The sequence below is a fragment of the Nycticebus coucang genome, chromosome X (assembly GCF_027406575.1).
Source record: "Nycticebus coucang isolate mNycCou1 chromosome X, mNycCou1.pri, whole genome shotgun sequence".
Classification (NCBI taxonomy): Eukaryota; Metazoa; Chordata; class Mammalia; order Primates; family Lorisidae; genus Nycticebus; species Nycticebus coucang.
Genome location: NC_069804.1, coordinates 167,298,262 through 167,313,326, shown reverse-complemented (window position 1 = coordinate 167,313,326; position 15,065 = coordinate 167,298,262). Strand labels below are relative to the sequence as shown.

At 46.1% G+C, this 15,065-nt stretch overlaps 1 long non-coding RNA gene across 1 annotated transcript; it reads left to right on the top strand.

The window, feature by feature from the left end:
* Positions 1-566: 566 nt before the first annotated feature.
* Positions 567-9,547, top strand: LOC128577334 (uncharacterized). Its single transcript, XR_008377558.1, has 3 exons — positions 567-703; positions 3,800-3,904; positions 9,472-9,547. It is a non-coding gene; the product is annotated as an uncharacterized LOC128577334 (long non-coding RNA).
* Positions 9,548-15,065: the final 5,518 nt, after the last annotated feature.

The window sequence follows — 15,065 nt, the reverse complement described above, 5'->3', positions numbered from 1 at the left end:
GTATCAGCGTGCTTTCCAAATGACTGGGCTAATCAGCTTTGAATTCTCAACATTTTCAAACGCAAAAGTGTGTGTGGGGGGGAGTGAGTGGGGACTAGGAGATGGAATTTTATTTCCTCTCAACAGCCAAGGTTTTTCTGTCTTCTACTCAGAGGAGCACGTAGTAACCTCGGGGACTGCTTACCCCTTAAGGATTTACTTTTCAGGGTCATGTGTGGGATTCTCCTAAATTCAGTCTGGTGCAAGGTCTTTCTGGACATAATGTCCAGGTTCAGACAAAGCTATAAATCCACGCATTTTTTTGTCCTGCAAGACATTTGCAAAGAATGCAGGAAATGCAGAGAGTGGAAAGAAAAGGCAGAGATAAAGATGGCTGTGATTGTCACATCCCCAGTCTCGCCAAGCCCCAAAGTCTACGCCTAAAGGCAGCTTCACAGTCTGGCGGCCATCTCTCCGTAGGAAACAGAACATCTGATCAAGTTCAGAGGCGCCAGGAGAGACCGCCTCAAGCAGTGCTTTATAACTGCAGTCTTTCACTTCCTGCCCCCCAATCTGCCTGGCTCGGCCAACACTTCACCTTCTTTCTTTGCCAGTTTGCTGGGGGAAAACCTGCCGGTAGCATATCTTAACCATAGTCACCCTCTCCCATCAAACTCTCCCAAATTCTCCTTCCACATCCAGAGCTCTCTCCCCAGGTTGGAAGGTGAGTTCACTGCTGACTTAAATTATTGCATCTACCGAAAATTGATTCTCCTAGAATGGTATTGGTGTAGCTCAGCTGAGGGTTTCTTTGGGAGGTGTGTGTGTGTGTGTGTGTGTGTAGGGGGATGCTCAAAGAAAAACAAATATGCTTAAATCATGCAAATGAATTCCCTGGAGTCAGGTTTACAAAAAGGGAGAATTGCTTTTTTCTTTTTTCCTTTCTTTTTTCTTTTTCCCCTTTATTTCTTCCCTTCCCTCTATCTCTCTTCACCTCCCACCAATCCCCACTTCCCCTGGGCAAGTAGTTGGTTTGAAAAAGTTTGGATATACTAACTGAGCCCGATCGAGAGACAGCTCTTGAGGCTTGAGGATGGGGAGGGGCGGCTGTCGAACTTTGGGCCGGCCAGCACTAATGCGAGAGTTCTAGGGAGTCCTGCTAGGTACCCCGAGAACCCAGGGCCTATGCGCGATTGGGAGTCAGGGCTAGCACCCCAGCAAGGGACTGCAAAAGAGGGGATGCCGAGGGAGGCTACCGTGCCCCTAACTTGGGATGGAGTCTCAAGCCCAGGGTAGAGGGATATTGGCCTCCGCTGACCTACCCGGTGCCCAATGTCCGTTTTGATACGGCCACATTCCGATAATTAATTGCCTCCAGCACGTGCTCTGTAGTCTCTGGAACAAAAAGGCATAATTCAATTAGATCATCAACCGAGAAGTGGGGAGGTGGGAGGGGGGGTGCTTGTTAGGGGGCAGACCTAAGGCGATTCAGCCAGGCCAAAACCCCGGGCGGTGGAGCCCTTTCCCGGGGCAGGCAGGCCCATCCCGAGTATGCGGCTCTGAGAGGGCGTCGTTACTCAGCAGGGCGCAGGGGTCCCAAATGCCCCCAGAAGGAGGAGGCCAGGGCTTTGTGAATAGCATAGCAGAGGCAGGCCACTTCGAATTCTCTTTGGGCTGGTTTAGGTGGGGGTTTCCTTACTCTGAGAAGCGGAGCCCAGACCTTTAAAACATGCTAGGAAGCAAAATCTCTCCAGCTAAAGCTGGTTAATGCTTATGAAAACAAAGCAAATCACTGTTGTTGGGGGGGAGGGAAGCGAAGTTCCCCTCTCCTCAAACTTGCTTTTTGGAGAAAACCCTGGGAAACTGCTTCCAGGGACAGTACCTTTGGGACGCTGAGTCTGAGAGCGCAGTGGTTGTGAAAAGAGGAAAGCAAAGAGGAGAAAACTTTCTTGCACGTAGCCTGGGGCATGCAGGAGAGAGCTCTGCTTTTTTGGATTTTTCAGGTGGAGAAAGGAGTCACAGCCCTGGGCAGGGGAGGACAACTGGAACCCAGGGGTCGTGCTTCTTCTGTTGCGCTATAACTGAGGCTCCCTGGGCAGCTTTGGCTTACTAGGGTTTACGTGTATATTAGGCAGTGTAAATTAACCAATAAATCTCGTTTATGCGTCCCCCAGTTGCATGTGGTCTGGTCTAAATATACGAATGTCTGTATGGATAGGAAATATAATGGGATCCTTGCCCTCACACTGAGTTCAAAGAGTAAATAGGAAAAACATTTATTTTAATGCCCAAATCTAAAACAATAAATAAAATCAGGGAACCTAATCATTTCCAAACCAGCAAGGCTTGTTGAGCCTGATTTTTAGGATCCATCTCGGAGAAGCAGGAGGGAAACAGAATGTCCACCGGGGCACTGGGGTAAGGAGTGCGTTCTCCTTACCCAATGCCCCACTCTACAGTACTTTTCCCTCTTTCCAGCCTCCACAAAAACAAAACATGTACAGCACATTGTGTTATCATGCAGGATTTTTTTCTAAACACATTTTCTGTGGTGGACATGAAATTATCTTAATTCAAAGACCTAGTAATTGTCTTTAAGTCCTTGAGAAAACACTGCGGTCTTTTCTTCTGTTTTGCATTTAGAATAGACTTGCAATCTAACACTTGCAACATTTTAAAGACCCTTTAAACCCAGCAAGCGGATTTCCGTTCTGCCCATGCTTCCTGATTTATTTCAATAAATGAATCTTTGAATCCAGGGAGAGAATTATTCCAAGACGCTGAATTTGGTGCCCCTGCCTCTCCCTAGTGGAACACAAAATTTTTCTCGTTGAAACATGTCTTTAAAACTCACCATTATTCGAATTTTTTCCCTGGTAAATGACACTTCCTTTACATAAATCCCCACACTCTCTTCAGAGTCCCAGATCTTTTTTAAAAGAAAAACTGCAAATGGCAGTAAAAAATGTAGGGAGAAGAAAGCTGGGGAAAGAATGCATTTTTAACTCCTCTTTATTTTTATGCTAAGATAAATCTCTTAATTGGCATCTGGGACTGAACTGAACTATCAATCTCAGGATCTGTGGACACATTTGCCAACCACTCGCTGAGTTCCAGATTTTATTGGCCACATCAGAATTTTCACCATTGTCCCATCATTCAACACATATTTTATAAGCCCTAAATAACCTTAAAATTAAACAGAGAATGAACAAATAGATATTGTTAATCAACCCTTTTTACAAATCTGTTTTGCCTTTGTCCTCTGCAATCCAAGGCATATTGTTGCCCAGTGTAATGAAATGCAAACCAGACGGGAATGAGACATTTTCATTGTACTTGTCAATCAGGGCTGTGCAGACAGATATATGTATATATATACTTGAACTTCAGAGACAGACTGAAGTAAATAGGAGTGAACTTGGAGAGGGCAGGCAGGGAGTTGAACCAGAGCTATCAGAATCCAGTTTGAGATTATGAAGTGTTCCCCTGAAATACAGAGAACAGAATGAAGCCCTTGGCAGTGGGCAGTGTTCATCAGGCAAATCTGGGTGAAAGGCTCATGATGAGCTCTGGTCCCTTAGGTCCTGCCACCATAGAGTACCTTTACCCTTCCTTCAAGAGATGTCTGGCTGCTAGTCTTTCCCACCCTAAGGTATACAAACAGTGGCTCCAGATGCCAGAAGGGTAAGTCATATTGAATGAGGATCAGCCCTTCCTTCCAAATCAGAACACCTTATAAGCAGATAGTGCCCAGGGCAGAGGGAGGTCCAGACAGAGGCAGAGATACACAGTAACATATCTAATTTATGTTTGTAAGTCCTTCCCCAGAGACCTGAAGAGATGGAGGAAGGAGAATTGATTTGGGGTGCCAAGTTTGCCTGACTTTCTGGAGCACATGATTAACCAGGACCCCAAGTTCTTTGTAAGTGCTAAATATTCCACTGGTTCTAAAATGTAAATTATCTCAGCTCAAAGGCAAATGGAAAGAAGCCTTTCACTGGTGGGGAGTCTGTAGCCTCCGGGCCACATGTGGCCTTCTGGATCCCTGAGTATGTATGACCTTTTGACTGAATCCAAATTTTACAGAACAAATCCTTTTATTAAAAAGGCACAGAAGAGAAAAATGAAGCTTTTCTTGCCTCATTTGGTGCTTAAAAAGGAATAATCTTGGAATCAAAAGGCTACAGGTTCCCCACCTCTGCTAGACCATCCTGAGGTATTTGTTCATTCATTTCTCTGCTTTGTGACAGAATTCTACTCCCAAGGTTAATAGGAAAGTATCTCTGATTACATCATATCTCTTGGCAGTGATTCTCATCCTTGAATGCCTAGGTCTGGAGCCCCCGCCATCCGTATGTCACCAAGCTCTATTTCCTCAGTGTGGGCCTATTCTACCGTTTTTATCTCCCACCTCCCCTTCTTACTGAGGGCAGAGGCTGCGTTAGTTGAATTATCTTTTCTTTTGCCCAAGCTGAGAGGGAGTATTCCTGTCCCCCACAAAAGAACACTATCTTCACTCTCTAGAAAATTCATATAGTTCAGGAATGGCATTTTGTAAAATCAAATTATCTGTTTTTGCACTTGGTTTAAAGTCATTCATCTAGTCCTTTGCTAGTGAAGGTACAAGGGGAAAGAGCTTTGACATTAAAACAAAGCACCTCCCACCCAAACAATATAAGGGGCGAATTACACTAACTTCTGATTTGGACATGAATGGCAAACTATAGCCTGTAAACTACAGCTCTGGTCTATAGCCTGTATTATTTGTATGGCCCCAAGAGCCAAAAATAGTTTTTAAAATTTCTTTAGAAGTTTGAAATAGAAAAAGAAGAAAGAAGAGAAGAAAGGGGGAGAAAATTATGCTACAGAGACTGAATGTGGCTAGAAAAGCCTAAAATATTTTCTTTCCAGCCCTATGTGAAAAAAGTTTGCCTACCTCTGAACTAGGGGCTGTACTATAGTTTCAGCAGAGGTTAGGTATTCTTCTCATTTTTTTTTGAGACAGAGTCTCACTTTATCACTTGGTAGAGTGCTATGGAGTCATAGCTCGCAACAACCTCAAACTCCTGGGCTCAAGAGCTTCTCTTGTCTCAGCCTCCCAAGTAGTTGGGACTAGGTTAGGTATTCTTAATTGGTAGGTTTTATCCATCACTACCCTCTGATTTTTCAAGCTTCATTTTGCATGATATATTTCACCCCTCAATCATTTCTGGGGATAATTTTGTCTTTGGAGAAAGGCAAAAAGTAGTCAAGGGAGGAGGAGCCCTCAAGAAAAAGAGGGGATGAGAAGAGAGGAAAAATAGTTGTGAATAGCTCAATCAGTGACTACGTGACCTCTGATCCTGAGGGTGGTTTTATTGTCTCTCTTCTTTGGCTAGAGATACATAGTTTATTGACCCTTTCTGTGGTGACTGAGCCCTGAGGGACAACCGTAAGTACCAAACCACAGGGCATGAGAGTCCAGACTCCTGAGGCCTACCTTCAGGAAGCCTGAGGGAAGTGACCCCAATTCCCTAGGCAGGGGAGATTTGAGGGAAAAGGAGGTCACCTCTCTCACCAATTGAACTGCCCCTGGTCAGTGAGGGTCTGGTGTTCACCCCTCTTCTCTTTCTCTCCTAGAACTGCTCTCCTCCCTTTCTCTCAGGTACAAATGCCATCAGCCAGTAGACTTGGGCAAGAATTTTAGGCTCATAAAGAAAGATGGAGACTTTACACCTTTTATATTTACCTGTATGGATTTAAAGAACATTCTCTTAAGTAAAGTACCACAAGAATGGAAAGGCAAGGATCCAGTGTACTCAGTACTAATATGTAACTAGCAGATGAACAACTACAAACCTGAAGGAGAAAAAAACATGATGAAATTCAAGAAGAGGGGCAGAAGTGGAGCAGAGGGAAAGGGTTTGGTAATCTCCCGCCTAAGGGATACAATGCAGGGGTGTATGACACACCTCCTAGGTGAAGGGCTCAACTACAACTTGGACTTTACCTAACAAACAATGTAACCTAATTATACGTACTATTATATTAATCTGAAATAAAAAAAAAAGAATGTTAGGCTCCTTCCCAACACTCTTCCTCTTTAAACGATAAAGATATGATAGCATAAAGATTCTGAGGTGCTGCTCCCAACATCCCAACTTGCCAACTACTATCTTAGCTTGACTTCTACAGTATGTTTCCAGCCTCCTTCCTCTTCCCCTCCACTCAGGCCCCATCAGGAATGTCTCTTTAAGGCTGCATCCCTAAGTGCCTCCACCCCTTCAACCCTTGTGCGGAGGAAGACTCAGCTTTGGTCAGATTACACTTTCTCTTTTAAGCCTGGCCCGCACTGGCAAACAGTTCTGCCAGACCCAAGTAGCCACTCTTCAAGTAGTGTTGCTAAACATGACACATTAAAAACTGAGGGCTGGCTGGGCACGTTGGCTCACGCCTGAAATCCTAAAATTCTGGGAGGTGGAGATAGGTGGATTGCTGGAGCTAAGGAGTTAGAGACCAGCCTGAGCAAAAGCAAGACCCTCCCCACCCCCTGTCTTGGCACCTGTAGTCCCAGTACTCAGGAGGCTGAGACAAGAGAATCGTCTGAGCCCAGGAGTTTGAAGTTGCTGGGAGCTAGGCTGATGCCAGGGCTCACTACCCCAGGGCAACAGAGTGAGACTCACTGTCTCCAAAACCCCCCACCAAACAAACAAAAAACACAAACACCCCCCAAAACTCACATGGAATTTATTTGAAATTTCATATAAACAATGTTTTGTTTTGCTTTTTTACTTTAAGTATTTCCCAAATATTGCACAGGAGATACTTATACTAAAAAATTCTTCATTCTATATTTATTGGAAATTTGAATTTTTTCTTTCTTTCTTTCTTTTTTTTTTTGAGACAGAGTCCCACTTTGTTGCCCTTGGTGGAGTGCAATGGCATCATAGCTCACAGTGACATCAGACTATTAGGCTCAAGTTATTCTCTTGCTTCAGCCTCCCACGTAGCTGAGACTATAGGTGCCTGCCACAACACCTGGCTATTTTTAGAGATGAGGTCTAGCTTTGGCCCAAGGTGGTCTTGAACCTGTGAGTTCAGGCAATCCACCCACTTCGGGTCTCCCAGAGTGCTAGGATTACAGACGTGAGCGAATGTGGCAGTGGCCTGGAAATTTGAATTTCACAGGACATCCTGTGTCTTATCTGGCAATGCAACTTTCAGGAGTATGGTCTAGAGACAGTTTAAATTGTCACACCAAAGGAGTTCTCACTTCTGTAAACACGGCCTGACCTTGTGCCACTTGCCAGTGGGGGTGGAGCAAGGGGCAATTCCGGCACCTAGGATTTTCCAAAGGCTCTATATGTGGGAAAACCAATTTGGGGACAGGGTGGGCTTGAAGATAAGCTGGGGGTAAATTTCTGTTCCGGCTCAATGGGCATGCCCTTTCTCTTCAAGAGGCCTAAGAGCTGAGAGCCTCTCTTGCTAGACTGTTTGTTGCCACTGGGATGGCAGGTGGGCATTGTTTCTGACAGTGATGACTATCCTACCTCCTTGGTGGGCCACCCACCGTGAGGCTCAGTATACTGCAGACTTTGAGGACCAGCGCTCTGGGGACCTTGAGTCTCATGCACTGTAGACCTCCAAGACCAGTGCATTGGACTCATCTTCCTGCAACCCACAAAGGAACTGAGATCAGGGTCTGTCCTGTGCATCTTTTCCTATTTTGCTCAGGCCGTGTGAGCCCGAGGCCCCCTTCCCTTTGTTATCCAGGGTTGAAGTTCCATGCCAACCTGACCTTAAAATCCTCCTTACCTTGCCACCCCTTAGTATCTCTTTCTCTTTAAAGGGTTTGTCTTCAAGGACAGAGAGCCTGATTTTAGTAAGAGCGACCCCTGGGTCTTTGAGGGTGATCAACAGGTGGAGTTCTCTGAGCCCAGTTGTCCCTCTGCCCAGCCCTGTCCTCCTGAGCTCCATGCACAGACTTTTGTCCACACTGGCTGTGTAGAGGCCCTTCTGTAGCCATTCAGGCCTAACAGTCAAGTTTTCCAGAGGACCAGTGGCAGAGTGAAGCGGATTTTATCTATTGACATCCACTCTCCTCCTCTTCTACTCCCCGTCCCATCACACATTCTTCCACGGACATTCTTCTTATCTATTTGCCTATTAAATGAAAGGGGGGAAAACATAGCCTAGAATGACCTTTCCCCGACTCCTGTCAGTACTAATTCCTAGGGATGAACCTGTCAGCAGCTGAGCAGCCTCAAAAACATTCCAGAAGACCCCTCTCCCTCTTTAATATGTCACTTTACTATGCTTCACCTACTTTAAAAAAGCTCACTAATTCTTACCATATAGCTCTTTCTTCTTCCTAAAGTGTGTTTAGCCCAAGTTTGTTTGTTGAGACAAGGGGGCCTCCAGTGCCTACTGATACAACCTGGAGTTTTCAGTGATTTATTTAGTCGGCCACCATTAAGACATCTGTACACACCTGCCTGTTCTCCCAAGTTTATAATACTCCCCCTAGAAGTAAAAAGGGACCCATTTCCTTGATGGACACACTTAAAAGCTCTAGCTCCCAAGTGATCTGTTATTTGTGTGGTTCTCAATAGTTACATGGTACTATCTAGTTTTTGTTACTAAATTTCACATTGTCTCTTTAATTTGAGAAGAGGAAAGGTTGCCTGCCTTCTAATCCAGAAACTATTGAGTAGAGCCAGAATCCTGGGCTCCACATTGAAATCTCCTAGGGATCTTTAAAATATTCAGATGTTCAGGCCAACTTCTGACTAACTTGGTCTAAGGAGGGGTGTCATATCACTATTTTTTAAGCTCCCCAGGTGATTCTAACAAGGAAATTGCTGAATTAGAGTCAGTAACTGGAGCCTCTATGCTCCCACCCTGCAGCCTTCCCAGGCTTCCATCCTTGGCCCTGGAATCATCATCCAGGTAGATGCTCCACCTAGATGTGCTCAGAGAATAAACTTGGGGTCTCCACTCCAGACTGCCATGCCTATCTATTCTCCTCATGCACCAGATTTTCCCATGAAAAAAAAATTTTTCACCTTCAATTTCTGCTTCAATCTCTCTACTTTCTAGAAATGGCCCTTGGCCTGATCTGAAGTGGAAGAAATCAAGGGCTTCTTGTGAATAAATAGATTGTTTGCTCCTGGGCCTGGATTCATTCATTTTATTTCAACTGAACAGCTGAACTTTTGCTCTTGAAGAATGAAATTTCCACTGCAAGACAGTGAAGGATGGAGCTACCTGAAGAAAAGGGCTGTTGTGATTTCAGCAGATCCAGCCCTGGATCCAGCTCCTTCTAGAACAGTGGTTCTCAACCTTCCTAATGCCACGATTTATTTTCATTGTTATAAAGGGGTCACGACCCACAAGTTGATAACCTCTGTTCTAGAAGAAAAGAGAAGGGGATGGGGTGGGGAGTATACTAGCTCACTTGGAATTGTTCCCCAGTAATACCTCCTTTGTTGTCCCTTCCCCCCACCACAGGTCAACTCCTGAAGACCGGGGAGAAGAATTTATGCCTCTCAATTTCTAGATGGTTGCAAAGAACAGAACTGTCCAGGTATCATGCGGTTTTGTTCAGGGAACATCTGAATTTGTGAAAGGCAGGGAGAGAAGGGAGCAAGAGGTCACAGTTCAAGTTGCAGAGTGATTTGAAATTGAACCTTTTTTTTTTTCCTTAGAAAAACTTTTTAAAATATATTCACACAAGTAATACGTTAACTGGCTTCACTTTATAGTTTGCATGACCCATGGAAGACGATCTAGGGTACTGTGGTGAAGGTAAATGTAAATGTAAATGATGTCAAGACTCAGTTTTGTGCATGGACAAGCAAAACATTGGAGCACCCTGAAAACAAATGCTGGGGTTCAAATTTTAGAACAAATATTCTGTGAATACTCTGTTGAATATTTGAAACTTTGGGGTAACTATCGGAGCTTTCTAATTTTTATTTAAACGTGTCTCTGTTGGTTATTTCTTTCCCAACACAAAGTGTTACTGGAGTTTGCTGGGACAAATACCCAAATGGAACAGTTTTCTATAGAAGAGTCTATCTTTTCATGAGGAAACAAGAAATCAGCTTGAGTGTATTATTTTCTCAGTTTGGGGAAGTGGCTTCTTCCATTATATCCTATCTTTGTTCTTTTCTGCAATATATTGTCTTTAAGATCAGTAACTCCATTTAATATTCCTTACATACAGGCTCTATTAAAATAAATTTAAATATCACTTGGTAACAATTGGGGTAGTCGTCGTCTTCTTCTTCTTCATTTCACAGTTGTATAACTTTCAACAGCTTGGAAAGAGAGGAGAAAGAGAGAGAGGGGGCTAGGTATGGGAGCTCCATACATGAGCTTCATTTCTTAAGGTATGTTTTCATTCTACAGCCATGGTGGGTTCAAATCATTATTTGGAATGTAATGTTCAAATGAATTGGGAGGCAAATTGCTCTGGGAGCTGGCTTGGCCCACTTTGTCATCATACATGTCATTTATTTTTTGTTGATTATTTTGATAATACAGGTACATCCCAAATAATTTAATGAAAGAAAAAGAGAAGAGTCCTCTGAGGATAAAACAATGGAGAAAGCATATTGTATAGCATATTGTATAATATCAAGTTTTCTGTTTCATAAGAACCACATATGAAGTGAATTATTTTTGACTACTATCAAGTGATCTTTGCAGTTGTTTCATAGGATTTAAAACAAATCTTCGATCTTACAGACTTGAGCTTCAGACATTTACACAAGTCCCAATATTTAAACTCAAATATTAAACAATAATTGTGTAAGAAGTGACAAACCTTCCCTTTCTCAAAGAGAAACAACATTGCAGACCTCTTTGGCTAGTCCAATGGACGATAGAGGCAGCCCACAGCTCACTCTGCTTTCTGTTTCATTTTCTTAAAGGGAAAGACATCTGAAGAAAATTTTCCTCTAAGCAAAAGGTGGAAAGGAGGCATCCCAGCCACATGGTGGCTGTCTTCTCATCCCCATACCCACTCTCTCCCTTCTCTCCAGGCTAAAAAAACTTGACTCAGTCCCTTCCATTCCCAGTTTCAGTAGAAGGAACACATTTGGACAAGAGAGGTCTTATGACCAGTCCATCAATTTACTGGGTTGTGTTCTGGGGTTTATTTAGGAGGCCACATCTGCATCTCTTATCTTCCCTCAAACCCTTTCAAACCAGACTCTGAGATTTATATTTTGAGTTTTCAGATCCGATCAGCAGAATTAACAAAACAATACCTTCTGATTTTAAGGCTAAGCTAGCTTACAGAGTCACTTCCAGCCTGAGCAGCAAATATGATATTGTTGAGAGGGTGCTGGAAGGGACGGCCTTGTGCCAGATTCAAGGGCTAGGCTAAGGCTGAAGCCAGACCTGGGTGTGTTTGAGAGAGAGGGTGGTTGTTGATGGAAGCGAAGTCTGCAGAGTTTCCCAAGAAATAATTGTGTGTGTGTGTGTGCGTGTGTGTGTGTGTGTGTGTGTGTGTGTGTGTGTGTGTGTGTGTGGAGAGAGAGAGAGAGAGGCCTTGATTAGGTCCATAACACACTCCACCATTACCTTCTCCCTCTTCTTTCTTGAGGCGCCACTTATGACAGCGCCTGGGGTGCCAGCACTCTCAGCCAGCAAGATGCTTGCGCTGTCTCCTCTTCCTGTTGGTCAGGAATCAGAGGATCCGCTACTTTGGTATCTAGAGAGGATGGAGTGGCCCGAAATCAGAGCCTGAAAGCCCAAGAGAGAGCAAGGACCCTAGAGCTTATCCTGATGCCCATTGCTCCCCCTCACCCTGGATACCCGAGGGGGCCTGGGGAGGAGAGACGCGGGCTGCTGAGGGTGAACTGGCTTCTGGGCGGTGAGCGGGAGACAGGCGCAGGAGATTGAAGGTTTGGCGCCCAGCCCGAGCTAGTTGCACTGCCTTTGGCCTTCGTTCCATTCGGTTCCCCCTGGTGTCGAGATGGGGACCTTCTCCCCTTCCTCTCCTCCTCTTCCCCTCCCTCCTCTCCGCCTCCGTGGATCGCTCAAGTCCCGCCAATTCCCGAAGTCGCAAAGACTCAGTCTGTCTATCCTGGTCACGATGGCACCGGCGTTCGCTTGCAAGCTCGTTTCTGGGCCGGCCAACCTTTCCGTTTGTCCTAACAGGAACCCAGAGGCACAGCATCTCGCCTTCCTTCCTAGCCCGCCGCCGCTCTAGAGGGGCTGTTTAATTAAAGGGGAACCCGCAATGTATACCTCAGATAAAAGCAACGCGCAGAATAAACTAATTAAAACATTGTGTTTGCAACACATTTTATTTCTCTCTCCTTTTTTTGATCTTCGCTGTGTTTTAAAGAAATGTCATCGCACCATAAAGCGAGCCGTGAAACGCTATTTCCTTATAGTGTGCGGCGCTTTTCAAAGGCTAGTGTGATATATTTTAGAAAAGGGATCCTGCTGTGAAAGCTTGCGTGTCTTCCCTTTACCAAACTAAGCTCTTGTCAATCACTCCGAGCCTGGTCCAATCACTGAGATCCTTTTTGGAAAGCAGCTCATCCCGCTGTGCTTTTATACCGCGCTCCGCAGCCTGTTTTGATGCATTTTTACCAGCACGTCCAGGGGAATGAATGATGAGGCCGCGGACAGTGCAGGCCTGGCTTTCCGAGCTCCCGCCTGGCCCTAAAGAGGCGCCAGCGCATTGTGCGCTGCCCAGACTTTCTCACGTGGCGGTCACTTAGCCGGGTTACCCCGACGTCAACCCGGGTCAACGCTGGGAAGCCCGCTTATGTAGGCTGTGCGATCTCCCCTATCGGGCCGCGGAGGGCCTGGATCAGCGCGGCTCTGTAGCCACCCTCCTCGTCCTAATGCCCGGGGAAATAAAGACTGGATGCAGCCAGAAGCTGCACCTCAACCACGGGGAGTCGAGGTTCATCTCCAAGGCTGTGGGAGGTTCAAGGAAGAGTAAGGGCCGATCATTCCTACGTAGGAGGTGTCTCTGTCTTGCCTCACCCTTGCTGAAGTTGAGAGTTTGGTCTCCTTTAAACAGAGGGTGTTTTCTCTCTGGCCCCCTCTCCCTGTTCTGTAATGCCCAGAATTTAAGCGACTTACCCACCCATTCTTAGAAAGGCCGTCCCAGCCCTTAAGGGGCAACAAAACTACTTAGGCCCCAAGCAGAGACGGCCACAGATAGGACCTAAGCTGTGGCACCCAGCCAGGGCGAACCTACAAGTCCACAGTTATGACAGCTTACTGGCCTAACGGACCACAGAAATGCGGAGCAGGCGCGGGCGGCCCTGAATGGCCAAACATAAAATCGTAAACTGCAGCGGAGAACACACCGCAGAAGGGCCTATGCTCGCACCTCTCCCATGCAGGGAAGGGTTGGCAGGAGCCGCTCAGATCCTGAGTTCCACAGATTCCTCCTGTCCCTGCCAAGGCTGGGGGCGCGCCCCGCCGGGGTGATGCGGAAGCTTTTGATCGTCACGTTGGCTTCCTGGCTCCGGGAGAGACGGGGGAGGAGGCTTCGTGGTCCTCTTTTCAGGCTGCGCTGGCATCGTTGCCTGCTTTTGTTTCCAGTTCCACTTCGAACTTGAACCAGGAGAGTGAAAACCGCTAAGGTCTCAGGGGATGAACCAGTGAAAACTGTGAGATTTATGAGTTTGTAGAATAGACCAAACACTGCAGTTTGAAATAGTCATCCAGTGCTACTTATCCATCCATTCTTCCTCTCATTCTCTTATCTCTTATCTCTCACCTCTTATCTCGTATCTCTCTCTCCCTTAGCTTCCGATTACATGCACACGTTTTATTTCCACGGAATGACTACAACCCCTCCGCCCAGCGCCCAGGCACATTTCCAACTCCCTCCTGCCAGTTTTTTTTTTTTTTTTCCTTTAGCATTCCTTAAAGCATGTATGATTTCTTGGTGGGAAAGTGTTCATCCAGAAAGCCAGGGCGAGGGGAGTGCTCAGCTCCCCTGAATTTTTGTTTGGCTCCCCTGCCCCCCACCTTGTTGGAAGGAAAATCGCTGCCTAACTGTCCCTTCCCAAGAGATCTGCTCCGTGACAACTACATCCTCAGGCTGACCCTATAACTGAGGGAAGGTGAAGAAACCTATTCCGATTATGCCTTGCAGCCAGCCTTGTTGTCCAGGTCGACGGGACAGTTGGGACTCATACAAGCTGGAATCCCCACCCATCTTTGCCTGGTATTCCTCTGCTCCTAGGAGCTCCCCTCATCTTCTCCTCGTGGCTGGTCTCATGAAAAGCAGGCCCTGCCATTTGACAGATTCCTTAGAGATTTTTCTGCGGACTCCCGAGCAAAGGGTCGCAGGAGTGGAAGAGATGTGCCTTTGACTTCCCGTGAGGAGAGTTGCTTCTGCCTTGTACAACCGGGACTCGCTAGGATCTCCTGGGAGTCCTTAGGAGCCTGCCAGAAAGCCTGCCTTGGGGCAGTGTTCCTCAGCAGCTTTATGAGACAAAGGGTGAGTTTTTGCTACAGCCTTTGGCGAAGCCTGCAAGTAGGAAAGTGGCCCCAGAGCTAGCGGCTCCAGAGCCAACGGTCCCAGAGCCAACGCCAGGGACCGCAGGAACTTCTGCCCCATGGAATGCAGGTGTATGATATTTTCATTTAGCAAGTTGACAGAGACTGAGATTTTGCTGTGACTGCTGGACCACGATAGTATCTGTCTCTGAGCGACAGATCCTTCAAAAAATTCTGAAATGCGAAGTGCAGTGGGGAGCGGGGTGAATTCGTGACTTACATTTATGTAAAAAATAAATCTCTGAAGATAAACAGTTTTTTTGATGTGGAGAATTACTTGTTGCCTCCAGTGAATACGTTGTTACCCTTCTCCTATATTGCTCCGCGATTGTAGGAATGGGGGTGGGCTTTCAGGTTTCTATTTCCAGGCTTTAAACAGAGTGAACTCGACGGCTGTAATAGGTGATATGCTAACAGTCGTGCCTGGGAGAAGAGCACTCACATCTGTATGGGCGACAAGCCTCGGGCATCTGGGAATTTGGGGGCCACTCGAGCATGGTCGGGAAAAGCACTGAAGAAATGCCAGCTCTGGGACTAACCCGAGATGCCGCCTACCC